The sequence below is a fragment of the Lithobates pipiens genome, unplaced genomic scaffold, assembly GCF_037356315.1.
Source record: "Lithobates pipiens isolate NorthernLeopardFrog02 unplaced genomic scaffold, aLitPip1_a1.2 Scaffold_18, whole genome shotgun sequence".
NCBI lineage: Eukaryota > Metazoa > Chordata > Amphibia > Anura > Ranidae > Lithobates > Lithobates pipiens.
In genome coordinates this window covers 127,698,637-127,715,044 of record NW_027507758.1, presented here as the reverse complement: position 1 = coordinate 127,715,044, position 16,408 = coordinate 127,698,637, and the positions used below count along the sequence as shown (strand labels likewise).

The following is a 16,408-nucleotide window of genomic DNA, read 5'->3' as shown; positions in this document are numbered from 1 at the left end:
ACACACACACACACACAAACGTGAGGAAATTCTGCAGTGAAACTTTGATATCATACATGTTTTATGACAATAAGTTCTGGTTTATACCTGTGGCCAGGGAGTGGTAAAAACAGGCAGTTAAGCTGCTCTCTTAAACACTTAAGGACCAAAAGGATTTACCGCCTTCCTGACCAGGCCATTTTTTGCGATACGGCACTGCGTCCTTTTAATTGCACAATTGTGCAACGTTGTACCCAAACAAAATTGACATCCTTTTTTACCCACAAATAGAGCTTTCTTTTGGTGGTATTTGTGGTTTTTAGTTTTTGCGCTATAAACAAAAAAAAGCGTCAATTTTGAAAAAAAAACAATATTTTTTACTTTTTGCTATAATAAATATCCCAAAAAAACGAATTTCTTCATCAGTTTAGGCTAATATGTATTCTTCTACATATTTTGTTAAAAAAAAAAAAATCGCAATAGGCATATATTGATTGGTTTACGCACAATTTATAGCGTCTACAAAATAGGGGATAGATTTATGGCATTTTTATTACTTATTTTTTACTAGTAATGGCAGTGATTTGACATTTTTAGTAGGACTGTGACATCATGGCAGACAGATCGGACACTTTTGACACTTTTTTGGGACCATTGACATTTATACAGCGATCAGAGCTAAAAATAGCCACTGATTAATGTATAAATGTCACTGGCAGGGAAAGGGTTAACACTAGGGGGCGATCAAGGGGTTAAGTGTTCCCTAGGGAGATGTTTCTAACTGTGGAGGCAGTATACTAACTAGAGGAGGAGAGAGATCGCTGTTCCTGATCACTAGGAACAGCAGATCTCTCTCTACTCCCCTGTCAGAATGGGGATCCATCTGTTTACATTGACAAATCCTCATTCTGTCTCTCTGAGGTGCGGTTGCGGGTGGCCACCGGACATCGCAGCTGCCGGCCACGCGCATCAGCTCTGGCGTTGAGCCCCCTATAGCTTCTTAAAGTGGCCGTCGCACAATGATGGCAATTTGTGCAGCCGTGCCAACCTGCTGCAGTGTAACTGGGGTGGCTGGTCGGCAATTAGTTAATCTAACACTGTGGCCAGAGGTGGTTGTACACATGCCACAGGAAAAATTACACCCCAGTGCCACCAATGAATTGGACCCGTTTACAGTAAGTGAATAGGGCCTTGTTCTGACATATTACCTCCCAGCTACTTGTCAAATGCCTTCTGAAAACAATCCACTGTGGATCACTCTTCAGAGGGTAACACAAATGCAAATAAGCCCTAATGGTAATAATATGCAGATACAGAAGGGGTACTCCTAGTACTGGTTTGCTTACATCATACACACAACACACATAACACAGAACTGACAATATATTTGTAATGAGGTAAGGGTTGGCTATAAAGAGGAGGGAAAGTCTTTTTTTTAAAGTGGCAGGGTTCTTATTTCAGATGCCCCTTGCTAGTATCTCTCTCAGCAGTGTCTGGATGCATCTCTCAAATGCTAGGACCACACATCTCTGCATGCCTCCTCTCTTTTTGTAAATGATCTTGCATTGCCATGGATTTATCACTGTTTACTAGTGCCTGTCCAGTGCCAGCAGAAAATAACCCATTTTTGGTTTTAATTTTCCTGGGGGGAACTTAATGATTCCAAATGTAAAGGCCACAAGACTTGGTTGACTTCATTTCATGTTCTCTGGCTGCTTTCTATTTGGCCATGAATGTAAAAAAAAACTTTTGTGTACAGCAGCCCCTCTTAATACTTACCTGAGCCCCTCCTCGATCCAGTAATGTCCAAGGGAGCCAATCAAGAGACGTAGGGGGTAGGACTGAGTGGCGGGTCTGTGTGTAAATGGAATGCCTCAGGAGTGCGCCTGCTTGGGTGCCACCAGAGCAAACTGCTTGCTCTGGGCGCATCCGGTAGGAGGAAGGAGCGCCAGCATGGGACCCGAGAAGAGGAGGATCGGGGCTGCTCAGTGCAAAACTACTGCACAGAGCAGGAAAGTATAACATGTTTGTTTATTAAAAAACAAAACAAAAAAAAACCAAGACTTTAATATCGCTTTAACCATAACAATGTTCTCTAACTAGGTAAATCCACCAATGACAGAGCAGACTAGATTGAAAACAAATTTTCTGTTGATGGTGTACGGTTTATTCTTTTATCCTTTTATCCTTTTTAATAGCCCCTTCTGAAACATTGTGACTATTCGTCATGTAGATGTGTTCATCCACTACATCCATTGGAGTCGTTAAATCTTGGACAAGGCCTCTGTCTGGCGTGCTCGCTTGCTTTAATATTCTGTCTACCTATCATTTGTTGCAGGGATGGTTTACATTGAAGACAAAGGAAGTGGATCCTGAAGAGGGTCTTTCTAAGCAAAACACGTCAATCCACCTGTCTTCTTCCTCAAATTTGTATATGTACCGCTATGATTGGATAGTAGCTGATAGTAGCTAGTAGCTGATAACATATGGTTTTTATTGATATTTTGTTCATTGAGTATTGTTCTGGCACATATAAATCCCCATTTCCAGCTGTTCCTTTGTGGTATAATGGGAGTCTATTACTTTCCATTTTTGTACTTAAAGTATAACTAAAGACAAAACTTTTTTGTCATTTTGGATAGAGTGGAAGTGGATTATAGCACCTGTCAGGCTTATATATACAGTTTTTGCTCCTCATTAGGGAGATTCACCCTCTCTATTTCTCCTGTTTACCATTATCAATGAAAGTGAAAGTAATTGAAAATCCCAAATTTTGGGTTGTCCTAACAAACGTAATAGAGGTTACATCTTCCACTGGGGACACTAGTTCTGGTGACCTGGGGTTTCCCAAGAGATTACCTTAATTTGCAGGGATTTCCTCTCATTTCCTGTTTTAGCTAAGGGATGGGCAGTTTAACCACTTTCAGACCGGACCATTTTGCTGGTAAATGACCAGAGGTCTTTTTACACTTTGGCACTGCGCTGCTTTAACTGGTAATTGCGCGGTCATGCAATGTTGTACCCAAACAAAATTTGCGTCCTTTTCTTCCCACAAATAGAGCTTTCTTTTGATGGTATTTGATTGCCTCTGCGATTTTTATTTTTTGCGATATAAACGTAAAAAGACCGCAAATTTTGAAAAAAAATGATATTTTCTACTTTTTGTTATTAGAAAAATCCAATAAACTCAATTTTAGTCATACATTTAGGCCAAAATGTATTCAGCCACATGTCTTTGGTAAAAAAAAAGTCAATAATTGTATATTTATTGGTTTGCGCAAAAGTTGTCACATCTACAAACTAAGGTACGTTTTCTGGAATTTACGCAGCTTTTAGTTTACGACTGCCTATCTCATTTCTTGAGGTGCTAAAATGACAGGGCAGTACAAAACCCCCCCAAATGACCCCATTTTGGAAAGTAGACCCCCTAAGGAAATTGATAAGAGGCATGTTGAGCCCATTGAATATTTTATTTTTTTGCCTCAAGCGATTGAATAATGACAAAAAAAAAATTTTTTTTTTTTTTTTACACAAAGTTGTCACTAAATGATATATTGCTCACACATGCTATGGGCGTATGTGAAATGACACCCCAAAATAAATTCTGCTGCTTCTCCTGAGTACGGGGATACCACATATGTGGGACTTTTTGGGAGCCTAGCCGCGTACAGGGCCCCGAAAACCAAGCACCGCCTTCAGGCTTTCTAAGGGCGTAAATTTTTGATTTCACGCCTCACTACCTATTACAGTTTTGAAGGCCATAAAATGCCAAGATGGCACAAAACCCCCACAAATGACCCCATTTTAGAAAGTAGACACCCCAAGCTATTTGCTGAGAGGCATGTTGAGTCCATGGAATATTTTATATTTTGCCACAAGTTGCGGGAAAATTACAAACTTTTTTTTTTTTTTTTTTTTTTTCACAAAGTTGTCACTAAATGATATATTGCTCATGCATGCCATGGGCATATGTGAAATGACACCCCAAAATAAATTCTGCTGCTTCTCCTGAGTACGGGGATACCACATATGTGGGACTTTTTGGGAGCCTAGCCGCGTACGGGGCCCCGAAAACCAAGCACCGCCTTCAGGCTTTCTAAGGGCGTAATTTTTTGAGTTCACTTCTCACTACCTATTACAGTTTTGAAGGCCATAAAATGCCAAGATGGCACAAAACCCCCACAAATGACCCCATTTTAGAAAGTAGACACCCCAAGCTATTTGCTGAGAGGCATGTTGAGTCCATGGAATATTTTATATTTTGCCACAAGTTGCGGGAAAATTACAAACTTTTTTTTTTTTTCACAAAGTTGTCACTAAATGATATATTGCTCACGCATGCCATGGGCATATGTGAAATGACACCCCAAAATAAATTCTGCTGCTTCTCCTGAGTACGGGGATACCACATATGTGGGACTTTTTGGGAGCCTAGCCGCGTACGGGGCCCCAAAAACCAAGCACCGCCTTCAGGCTTTCTAAGGGCGTTACAGTTTTGAAGGCCATAAAATGCCAAGATGGCACAAACCCCCCCCCCCAAATGACCCCATTTTAGAAAGTAGACACCCCTAAATTTAGGGGTACACTAGTGAGACTAGGTAATAAATGGCGGGTGCCCTGAAACTATAAAAAAATAACTAACCAACCAGCGTCACCTGTAACAGTTATATGGTGATCACTGGTGAAAGGGTTAACTAGGGGGCAATCAGGGGGCTTTATGCGGTAGTATATGGGGGTCCCTGGCGCTATAAAAAGCTGCGGCGAACCTAAATACCTACCTGCCTAACTAGCGTCACCTGTGACACTAATACAGCGATCAGAAAAACGATCGCTTATTAGGCTGGGTTCACACTGGAGCGATGCGGGAACGCCACGAATGCGCGGCGGGTTCCCGCATCGCACGCCTCCCGGCGGCAGTTCACACTGCCCTATGCGAACTGCTGGGAGTGTCAGTGAAATGTTAATGACACCCCCAGATCAGTTCGCATATCGCAGTGCGATCTGCAAACTTGGATCGCATGGTGTGAACACCCATGCGATCCGATTCTGCTGCGGACCAAAAAAAGGGTCCCGTGCGAGTTTGCGGCGGGTGCGGCGGGTGCGACACGAATTCAGCCATACTATCTGTATAGCTGAACTCGAATCGCACAGAGATCGGATGTGATTTGCACTGCAGTGCGGTGCGAATCACATCCGTTCTCATAAACCGCTGCAATGTGAACCCAGCCTTAGTGACACTGGCGACGGGGGGTGATCACGGGGTTAAACCTTTATTGGGGGGGTTAGGGGGGTACCTTAGAACTAAAGGGGGCTAACCCTAACTGCCCTAACAGTTATTAGTCACAAATGACACCTGCCGGGTGATCAGGGGGTTAAACCTTTATTAGGTAATAAATGGCGGGTGCCCTGAAACTATAAAAAAATAACTAACCAACCAGCGTCACCTGTAACAGTTATATGGTGATCACTGGTGAAAGGGTTAACTAGGGGGCAATCAGGGGGCTTTATGCGGTAGTATATGGGGGTCCCTAGCGCTATAAAAAGCTGCGGCGAACCTAAATACCTACCTGCCTAACTAGCGTCACCTGTGACACTAATACGGCGATCAGAAAAATGATCGCTTATTAGGCTGGGTTCACACTGGAGCGATGCGGAAACGCCGCGAATCCGCGGCGGGTTCCCGCATCGCATGCCTCCCGGCGGCAGTTCACACTGCCCTATGCGAACTGCTGGGAGTGTCAGTGAAATGTTACTGACACCCCCAGATCAGTTCGCATATCGCAGTGCGATCTGCAAACTCGGATCGCATGGTGTGAACACCCATGCGATCCGATTCTGCTGCGGGCCAAAAAAAGGGTCCCGTGCGAATTTGCGGCGGGTGCGGCGGGTGTGGCGGGTGCGGCGGGTGCGGCGAATGGCTGAACTCGAATCGCACAGAGATCGGATGTGATTTGCACTGCAGTGCGGTGCGAATCACATTCGTTCTCATAAACCGCTGCAATGTGAACCCAGCCTTAGTGACACTGGCGACGGGGGGTGATCACGGGGTTAAACCTTTATTGGGGGGGTTAGGGGGGTACATTAGAACTAAAGGGGGCTAACCCTAACTGCCCTAACAGTTATTACAGTCACAAATGACACCAATGCAAAAAAAAAAAAAAAAAAAAAAAAAATGACATTGGTGTCACTGTGACTGGGGGGGCAGGGGTAATTGGGGGGGTGATCGGGGGGTAAAGGGGGGGTGTGAGTGTGCCTGGCATGTTCTACTGTGTGTGGGATGTGTTGGTGCAACTCACTGATCCGCTCTCCTCCGTGTCGGAACGAAAAATACCGACACGGAGGAGAGAATACATCACTTCCTCTCCTGTGTTTACATTACAGGAGAGGAAGTGATGTCACCGGGGATTTCCATTCGTCGGGAGCGATCGCGAGGGGGTGGCCATGAATGAATGGCCGTCCCCTCGTCCGGGATCGCTCCCGAACGAAAACCGACCGCCGCAGGCACCGGGCCTGCCCGTGCCATTCTGCCGACGTACATCGGCGTGAGGCGGTCGGCAAGTGGTTAAGTCATAATGTGCTAGCATGCATTGCTGTCAGCCTATCTGATTGGCCAAGCCACTCTTATGCATGCATGAGGGAGTCACTGTTTACAGCGTGGCTCTGAAGGAAGGGCACCGTTATGCTATTCCTTCAGAGCGCATAATAGGCTTGCCCATAGGTAAAAATCATACATGGAAGTTTACTCCACATTGTGACGTAATCGACCTAGCATGCCCCCAGTCGATGATGGGGGTGGGGCCACCTGGTGACATCATTGAGTGGCCCCACCCCTTAATTATTTAAGAACTGTCAGTCCACTGATGTGCTGAACTCTTTTGTTTTTGTGATTGATGATGGATCCACACCGGGAAGGTATTTTGGTTTTCATTTTTGAATAAACTACTTGTCAAAAACGTTTTTTAAAATTTATTTTTACACATTTTTTGGTGAATGAGTAAAGGATCTGGGGGCTTCCAGATTCCCATAAGTCACCCCCACAACTACCAGGCCAGGGTTGTGGGGGAGAGGCCCTTGTTCTCATGAACATGGGGGCAAGGTGCTTTGGGGGACAAGGTGCACCCTCCCCATGTTGAGGGCATGTGGTCTGGTATGATTCAGGAGGGGGGCACTCACTCCCCCCCCCCTTCCTGGCCTGCCAGGCTGCATGTTTGGACAAGGGTCTGGTATGGATTTTGAGGGGGCTCCACCCCATTTTTAGGGTTCGCCTTAAAATCCATACCAGATTTGAAGGCCTTGGTATGGATTGTGTGTGTGTGTGTGGGGGGGGGGGGCATGCAGTTTTTTCTCCTAATTTTTGGAATTATGTCACACTGTGCTTTTTTGATTGGACATAGTAAAGTTTCAGTACATTAAAATTGTCAGAAATTGCATTGAAGTCGCACTAAGGTCCCTTTCACACTTTTGCGACTTGTCCTGCGACTTGGGACTGCAAAGTCACATGAAAAGTCATAGCCCATGATTTCCAATGAGTACCCTTCATATCTAGGGATGAGCCTGTTCGCTGAATACCGAACATTATGAGGCAATAGCAGAAAATTTGAGCGCCCGTGGAACGTGCCATAATGAACGGCGAGACCATCAATGCACTGCTGATTGGCCAAAGCATGCACCTGACCTGCATGCTTTGACCAATGACAGCGCGCTCTGCTGTGAGAGCCATGATTGGTCAATCATGGCTCGGGGGGCATGCCCCACACTATGTAAGGCTGTTTACATGCCAGCTGTACATAGTTTTATGAATGAAAGCAGCAAAATTACATTTGTAAAGGAAAAAATGTAATTTAAAACTGCTCAAGGCTGTAATGTATTGCTGGATCTCGGCAATATAGATAAAAATCATTGAAAAAAAACGGCTTGATCATGTAACATCTGAGGGGGGCGGGGTCATCCATTTACATCACCGGCTGGCCCCGCCCTCAGATATATAACAGCTGTCAAAAGCCTGCAGTGAGTTTTTTTCGTTTTTTTTTTCTCTCGGTCTGTCGGACGCTGTGATCGAAGATGAATGGACATCATGGGACACTTTTTTATCTTTTAATAAGGACTTGTCCCAAATTGTCCACTGTCATTTTTTTACAATTTTGACACTGTTGTGTCAGGGGTTGTAACACTACACATTAATTGTGAATATGTAAAGGTACAATGTATCAGGTTCCCTATTCACATGGGGGGCCGGGATCTGGGGGTCCTCTTGTTAAAGAGAGCTTCCAGATTACAATAAGCCCCCTGCCGGCAGACCCCCACAACCACCGGGCAAGGGTTGTGGGGGTGAGGCCCTTGTCCCTATCAACATGGGAACAAGGTGTTTTGGGGGATCTCCAAAGCATCCTCCCCATGTTGAGGACATGTGGCCTGGTACGGTTCAGGAGGGGGGGGGGGCGCTCACTCATTCCCCCTTTTCCTGTGGCTTGCCAGGTTGCATGCTTGGATAAGGGTCTGGTATATATTTTTGCTCGGGGGTTCCCCTTCAAATCCATACCAGACCTGAAGGGACTGGTATGGGTTTTGGGGGGACCCCCACGCAATTATTTTTTTAAATTTTGGTGTGGGGTTCCCCTTAATATCAATACTAGATCCAAAGGGCCTGGTAATGGACTGTTTTTTTCAATGATTTGTATCTATATTGCCAGGCCCTGACAATAAATTACAGCTGCGACCTTTAGAAGTATAATTTTGCTGTGGTGCTATTCTAAACACAGGAAATATGCGCTACTTCATAGGCATACTAAGGACACCCCCAGGCACAATATATAAAGGAATATTTCATTTTTATTGTTTCACTTTAAGCATTATCAAAATCACTGCTCCAGAAAAAACAGCTGTTTCTAAAAAAAATGTTTGCATTGATACATGTCCCCGGGGGCAGGACTCGTGTCCCAAAGCACTTTTTATGGCCCCGACTTCAAATTAGTCCCTGTACTACTTTGGTACACCTTAATGCAAGTTGAGGTCCATAGACCTGAAGTTTACACAGGCATGCCCTTGAATTGCGGCAAGGATCGCGGCCGCAAAATCGCTGTAAAATCTCGGCAGAATCACGCGACTAAGTCGCGTAGTGTGAAAGGGGCCTAAAGGCGCATTTGGATCAAATTGCATCACTTTGAAGTCGCAACCCAGTGGAAATAGGGGCTTAGAACTTGTTTCAGTAATTTCTTTAGGTTCCATAATGTTCTGACAAAACACTGGTTAATGCAAAAGATGCCTGCCTAATAGAAAGTGCAGTAATACTTTACTTTTAAGATTTCCTCTCTTTTTCTGTTCTCGTGTCATCTCTACAGTGCTGGATTTCCCTTCATCTTCCAGCTGTGTGACAGTGGTCACCAGAACAAATATAGAGAATGGGTCTATCTATAGTGGGGACACAGATGGCAATTCAGTCTTGACAGGGGTTCTATCCCTTCCCTAATCTAACCGAAAATGAAAAATACATTTTAAAACTGCACAACAGATTAATACTCTTAAGAATGTACAAATGCACATTATCTGAGGTTTGTGCCTTGTCTATGAATTACAATGGCCATGTGTTCTACGTGATTATAAGCAAACTCTGTGACTCTTGGGAGTAGGAAGGCTTCCTTTTTAAGTGCATGTTCCAAGAGTTGGAAAAAATGAAAACACCTTGATGTACACACCTACAGATAATTGTTACCTTTAATAGACAGAGTATGTGGCCAAGCTCAAGACCATTTTTCCATTGCTTAACAGGAAGGAATTAAAATGCAAACCCGTCTTATCTTTATTTCTTTACAACATACTCTAAAGGAGGACTTAATAGGCAGAACGAAAGATTGAGACACTCTTTATTTTAGACCTGGAAAGACTTAGTCAGTTATAATTTTATATGCTAAATGTATGTTTAATGGATGGGTAGAGCCCATTTTAAATATTAAATATGTTAACTTGAACCTCTGCTTTGAAAATGATCAAAAAGGCATGGCCATGAATAGATGCACAAAGGGTCAAAAAGGAAAAAAATTATTAAATCACACATAATATTTTTTCCAGCTATAAAACATTGTAAATGGAGTGACTACTCATTTAAACAGCCTCCCCTACAATATAATGAATGTAAAATACCGGGTTTTACCTTCCAAATTATTTGCATTTATACCCATATAGTCCTGAGATTCACACACCTCTACATCACAAATCAAAGCCAATTTGATGACACAATTTACTATGTTACTTAAACCCATTTTAAACCCTCTTTTGTTAATTTTAGAAGAGGACTCACCTATTGTATATAGTCCCTGTCCTTAAATATGTCCCTTTCCTCTGCTGTCCCCTCCTTTCTGTCCATGGGTGTCTCCTTTAACTAGCCAGGTGATAAGGAGACACCCTTGCTCATGAGACCCCAAAGACAGTATCAATTAATGTAGTATCAAATACTACTATATTGATCTCCAGCTTTCACTGGGACCCTACAGATATGGCCCCATGCATACAGTATATACATCGGCTCTAGTTCAGTTTACGTAGCTATGCTAAAAAAATCAATACCTGGTGTTCAGCTCTAAATAATCACTTTTAAGGGCTCTTAAAGGAGAAGTACAGTCAAAGCTTGTTCGGCTGTATTTCTCCTGTGGATCACAGTTGTGTGGTTCATTCTGCACTCCTGTGATCTGTTTTCAGTCGACAGTGGGCTAAAGCCTGATGTCACCAGGTTGGGGAAAGATCATGGCCGTATGGTCTGGATCCACCCAGGAGCAAACCGCTGAGAGTCTGAGCCAGACTCTCCAGAGCCCAAAGCTTCAGTGAGCACGCGGGGGGGGGGGGGGGGGTAGAGGTCAGAGCAGAGAGCCGGTGACCGATGGTCACCAGAGCACTGAGACCTGACCAGTTAGTGGTCCAGGGGACTAATGCAGCATCAGACCAAAGCTGCATCCATCTAGCTAAGTATAATTCCTAAAAAAACATGCTTCTCTTTTAAATATGGACATTTTAATAATAATATTACAGATGCATATGTGTCTCCCTATATAGCTTTATTTACTTTATCTGACTCTAGCGCTTCAGCTTGAGAGTCAGTGGTCATCTGGACTCTGGTAGTTTAACTTAAGGCTACTTTTACACTGGGGCGTTGCGGGCGCTGGTGGTAAAGCGGCACTATATTTAGCGCCGCTTTACAGTTTTTTTAGCCGCGGCGGGTTTGCAGGCGGGTTTGCAGTGCTGCCCCACTGTTTTCTATGGGAAGGGGCGCTTTAGGAGTGGTAAATGCACTGCTCCTACAGCGCTCCAAAGATGCGGCTTGCAGGACTTTTTTGACCGTCCTGCAATTGGCAATTGCACCGCTCCAACGTGAAAGCCCTCGGGGCTTTCACACTGGAGAGACAGCAGCGGCTGTTTCAGTGTGCTTTGCAGGCGCTATTTTTAGCATAAAGCGCCCCAGTGTATTGCCTGCAAAGCGCCCCAGTGTGAAAGGGGCCTTAAACTTGTGTTTTAGTGTGTAGATCCCTGTGAGATAACTGAGCTCTCAAGATAATAAAATTTAAAGCTGAATAATAAATATACATTTAAATTAGTAAGTCTGTAAAATTATAATAATGTAAAGCCGAACTCCAGGTTTACGTAAAATAGTTTGTTCAGGCCAAGCTGGCCCAAGAAAACTATTTATATTACTAATTGCTGCTTTGGATGCCAGTGTATAAACTGTATATATTATCAGCTACATACAGCATACAGGACTGTGTTCTGACAATGGTACGGGGACTTCCTGTCTGCTGCTGGAACAAAATCAAGTCAGACTGAGCACTGCTCAGCCATTCGCAGGAAACTTTATATTTTATCAATAAATACAACGCTTCCTCTGATTGGCTGAGGTAGAAATTGTGATGTCATCTGCCTACTTCTTCATTAGCTGGAGGAAGCCCTGTGTTCCTTGATTTTGTTCTAACAGCAAAGGGGAAGCCCCTGTACCATTGTCAGAACATAAAGCTGTATAGAGCAGCGATGGCGAACCTTGGCATCCCAGATGTTTTGGAACTACATTTCCCATGATGCTCAGCTACATTGCAGAGTGCATGAGCATCATGGGAAATGTAGTTCCAAAACATCTGGGGAGGGCTAAGCTTCGTCATCACTGGTATAGTGTATGTAGCAGATAATACAGTTTATACAGCAATGACAGCAGTCACAGCAATTAGTAAAGGAAATAGTTCAGGAAATAGTTCAGCAATTAGTAAATTAAATAATTAATTTGGACAGCTTGGCCCAACTGACTATTTAAAGTGAAAGTAAGTTTTACTTAAGCTTCATCATGATGGTGATTCTTGAAAGTATGACTAAAAGCAAAACTTTACTTCAGATTGGAATAGAGGGATGAGGGGTGACTAATTAATTTGGCAAATCGTTTTTGGGCCAGATTTCGTATCTCATCCACAGTTATCTCCGCTTACAAAAAGATTGATCTTCTTAGTATTCGCTTTCCGTCCAGGTTCACACTGCAGCGATGAGGGGAACACCACAGTGCCGGTTCCCTCATCACGTCTCTCCCACAGGTAGTTCACACTGCCCTCTGCTGCTGTCAATGCATTGTTAATGACACCCCCAGATCCGTTCACAGATCTCAGTGAGAACTGTGAACTCACACAGGAATCGGATTGCATAGATGTGAACACCCATGCTATCCGATTTCAGAGCGAGGGAAAAAAGTCCCTATACCTTTTCCGTGCAAATTCAATACAAGTTAAGCCATATAACTGTATGGCTGAACTCGCATTGCACAGACATCAAATGCGATCGGCCCCGCAGTGCGGGTGCGAATCACATGCGATGTCTGTGTTCGCACAAATGTGAACCTAGGCTTAATTTAATATTGCATGCAATTTAGTCTTTCGTTTGATGTAGCAGATCTTGGAACAGTTCCCTGGCTGTGTGCTGACCCTCTGCAGCTTAATTCTACCAACTTCTGTAGTATTTAGGATTTTAGAAAGGTGGGAAAAACAAGGAAACTAAATTAGGTTCACAGCATGTATTTACATTCATTTATAGTTTCCACAGATTTATATGCAACCTAAGTGACCTGTGGGAGTAGACAGATGCTTGATTCCAAAATTAGAACAAAAATTGCTTGAGGCATACAGTACACCTTAAGCTAATTAGAATTATGCCATTTAAAGTACTGGCTTCAGAACTTGTCAACCCCGATTCATCCAGGTAATAGAGACACTCACAACCCCATTCTAAAGAGAAGCTAATCAATAATATTTGTTTACCACATAAACTAGAAATTATATATATATATATATATATATATATATATATATATATATATAACATACATGTATTAAAATATATATATAATATATACGCAGTAGTATATATTCTGTATACAGTGCATATGGAACGTATTCACATCGCTTCACTTTTTCCACATTTTGTTATGTTATTTTCCTCAAAACTCAACAAATAATACCCCATAATAACAACGTGAAAGAAGTTTTTTGAAATCTTTGCAAATTTATTAAAAATAAAAACCAAAAAAAATCACAGGTACTGTATATAAGTATTCACAGCCTTTACTCAATACTTTGTTGAAGCACCTTTGGCACCAATTACAGCATCAAATCTTTTTGAGTATGATGCTACAAGCTTGGCACACCTATTTTTGGGCAGTTTCTCCTATTCTTCTGTAGCGCCGTTACTCCTAACGAGTACGCAATATATGTTAAATTTAGTTTTTGCCCAAAACTGTAATGAGTTTTGGGGCTAATTGTGCTAATTTGTACTTTGGCTGGGCTGTATAGAAGTTCTGCTTGGTCATAGGTGGGGTTGTACACCTGTGGGAAGCTGGAGAACACAGTCTGGTTGAACGCATTGAGTACCAATCTTTATCTCTGAACCAATCAGTGGGAGTTTGCCTCACTGCGTAATCCGGGAAGGGGTACTTAAGGTGCCGAAGTCACGTGGTTAAAACCTTTATTATAGACCCCCCGTACAAAATAGGCGTACCAAATATATTAAAACAAATCGCATTAGATAAGTGTACTGTGCCTTGTTTCTCGTGGTGAGCCCCTTCGGTTACCGCGAACGACCGCTCTGTACGTTCGGTTTACTTCCTGGTACCTTGGTTAGTTCACGATCGAGTAACTGGAATGCACACGTCACTTCCGGTGTGTGTTACGCACTGACGCGTTTCGTCATTTCCGACTTCGTCTGAGGGCGCACAGTACACTTATCTAATGCGATTTGTTTTAATATATTTGGTACGCCTATTTTGTACGGGGGGTCTATAATAAAGGTTTTTTAAACAGTATCACGCTATGTCAGTATGATCTTGTTTCCTTTATGAGCTTCGGACCACCCCATTATGGTGACATCAAGCGACCAAAGAATGTAATGTTTTGAAGGCTCCTATATCTTTGATTTCCCACGACCAAAGAACTTAGTGGTTTGGTATATTGAAGGCTCATATATCTTTGATTTTCTGGTGAGTGCATCCCCTTGGGGGGCTTGTATTTGGAGAGCACATAAGGTGGAAAAACACCAGGTGGAAAGTGGTATCGATCTCTCTTCTTCTTTTCACGTGTTGGACTCTATCACCATTCTTTCAAGAGCACATATGAACAAAGATCTGAATAAGATTTTGTATACTGAGCACTGCTATATATATATATTTAATCTGTGGACTCTTTGAAGTTTTATCTATTTTTTATGTATATATTTCATATGACATGTATTTTAAATAAGCAGCAGCTATTATTATTTTTTTGATCTAATTGAATTGCTTAGTAATCATAAGGATTAGTCTAAAGATTGCTATAATTTTCTTTTAAATCTGAATCCTGAAGCGCTGAGCAGTGTGCAATTTGCAGTTGGGGACGATAAATTTTCAGCACGCAGGCCTGAAATAATCAGCACTTATATAAAGGTTCTGCCAGTAAGATACTTCCTGTTCTAGGGTGACAATGCTACAAGAGTCCACACCAGGAGAGCAGCGTTGTCACCTCAGGGGACGTGTGTAAGACCAGCCTGATACACAGTTTACAACTTCTGTACTGAGTTCCCTAGCGCTATGACATGCATGGTCATAATAGAGGTGGAGCACAGAACAGAGTGCATTGCTTTCTAAAGTAAAAAATATCTGGCTAAACAAAAAAGAATAATTGTGATGCATATTCTCTCAATACTATACTTATTAAAGTGAATGTATATATATATATATATATATATATTTAATCAATACTATAGTATACTTATTAAAGTGAATGTATATATATATATATATATATATATATATATATATATATATCAGGGCTTTTTTTCAGCGGGAATGTGGGGGAATGCAGTTCCGCCACCTCCAGCACTGAATGTATGTAATGGCAAGGGGTGCTGGGGTCTGCTGGAGGTCCTTTTGTTGCTGGGGAGGGGGGAGGGGCGGGGGGGGACTTATCTTTCTGGGTGGTCAATTTTGTTGAGGGAGGGGTCTGTTGATGCTGGCTGCTGGGAGATCTGTTGTTGCTGTTGGAGGTCTATTGTTATTAGGAGGTGGGTAGGCGGTGGAACCATGGAACGGTGCTTGAAGGTGGGTAGGGGGTGAGGAAAATGGGGTGATTCAGAAAGGGGGGATTCCTACACTTATTCAAAGAGAAAAAAAGTCCTGTACATATATATATATATATATATATATATATATATATATATAAAATATAAAAATATATATAAAATCAACTGCTTGCCGAACCCCATCTAAATCAATATAAGAGTTGAATAAAGTAAAAATTTGACAATCAAGCAGTTCTACATAGACTAGAATTATGTGGAAAGTTATATCAGCTTTGAAATAATTGCAGTTATCCAAAAGTGACTGGCTCATTTTGAGATTTTTCAGTCTTATTTACAATATCTTCTTTTTTGACGTGATCCATGATGACATTTATGAAAACATCTTACAACATGCTGGGAAATTGTAATGTGGAGAACAGCAATGGAAAATTGTCAAATGCAGGAATTTCAAGCATCTTAAATCCTGCCAAACTGTGGAATTCTTAACATATACATTTGACATATGTTACATAACACAGTTTCAGGTTTAAAGGAGCCTAGTCGTCTGTTGTAAATACCACTGAAAACTGAAAATGATGGTATTTGCACGGGGGCAGAGCCATTTGTTTATCTTTTTATACTGCATACAGGCAACCTATATAAGTGAATGGTACACATCAGCTGTGGCTGAGTTTGACAGGTATGCAGGGATTGGAGCATGGTCACTAATAAAGAGCCTGTGCGTCTGGGTCCATGTACCCATCCCTGACAAGCTTGGTTGTGTGGGTGAGTCTGTACAGATGATGTGTACCATTCACTTGTATAGCCTGCCTGCACACAGCTATATACTAGTACAAGCAAATCAAAAAAATCACTTCTCACTATA

General features: G+C 42.5%; 1 protein-coding gene across 8 annotated transcripts in view; it reads right to left on the bottom strand.

The window, feature by feature from the left end:
• LOC143987408 (sodium/calcium exchanger 1) overlaps positions 1 to 16,408 on the bottom strand; it is a 688,674-nt gene that overhangs the window by 511,490 nt on the left and 160,776 nt on the right. The gene's annotated exons all lie outside the window — the stretch shown is intronic.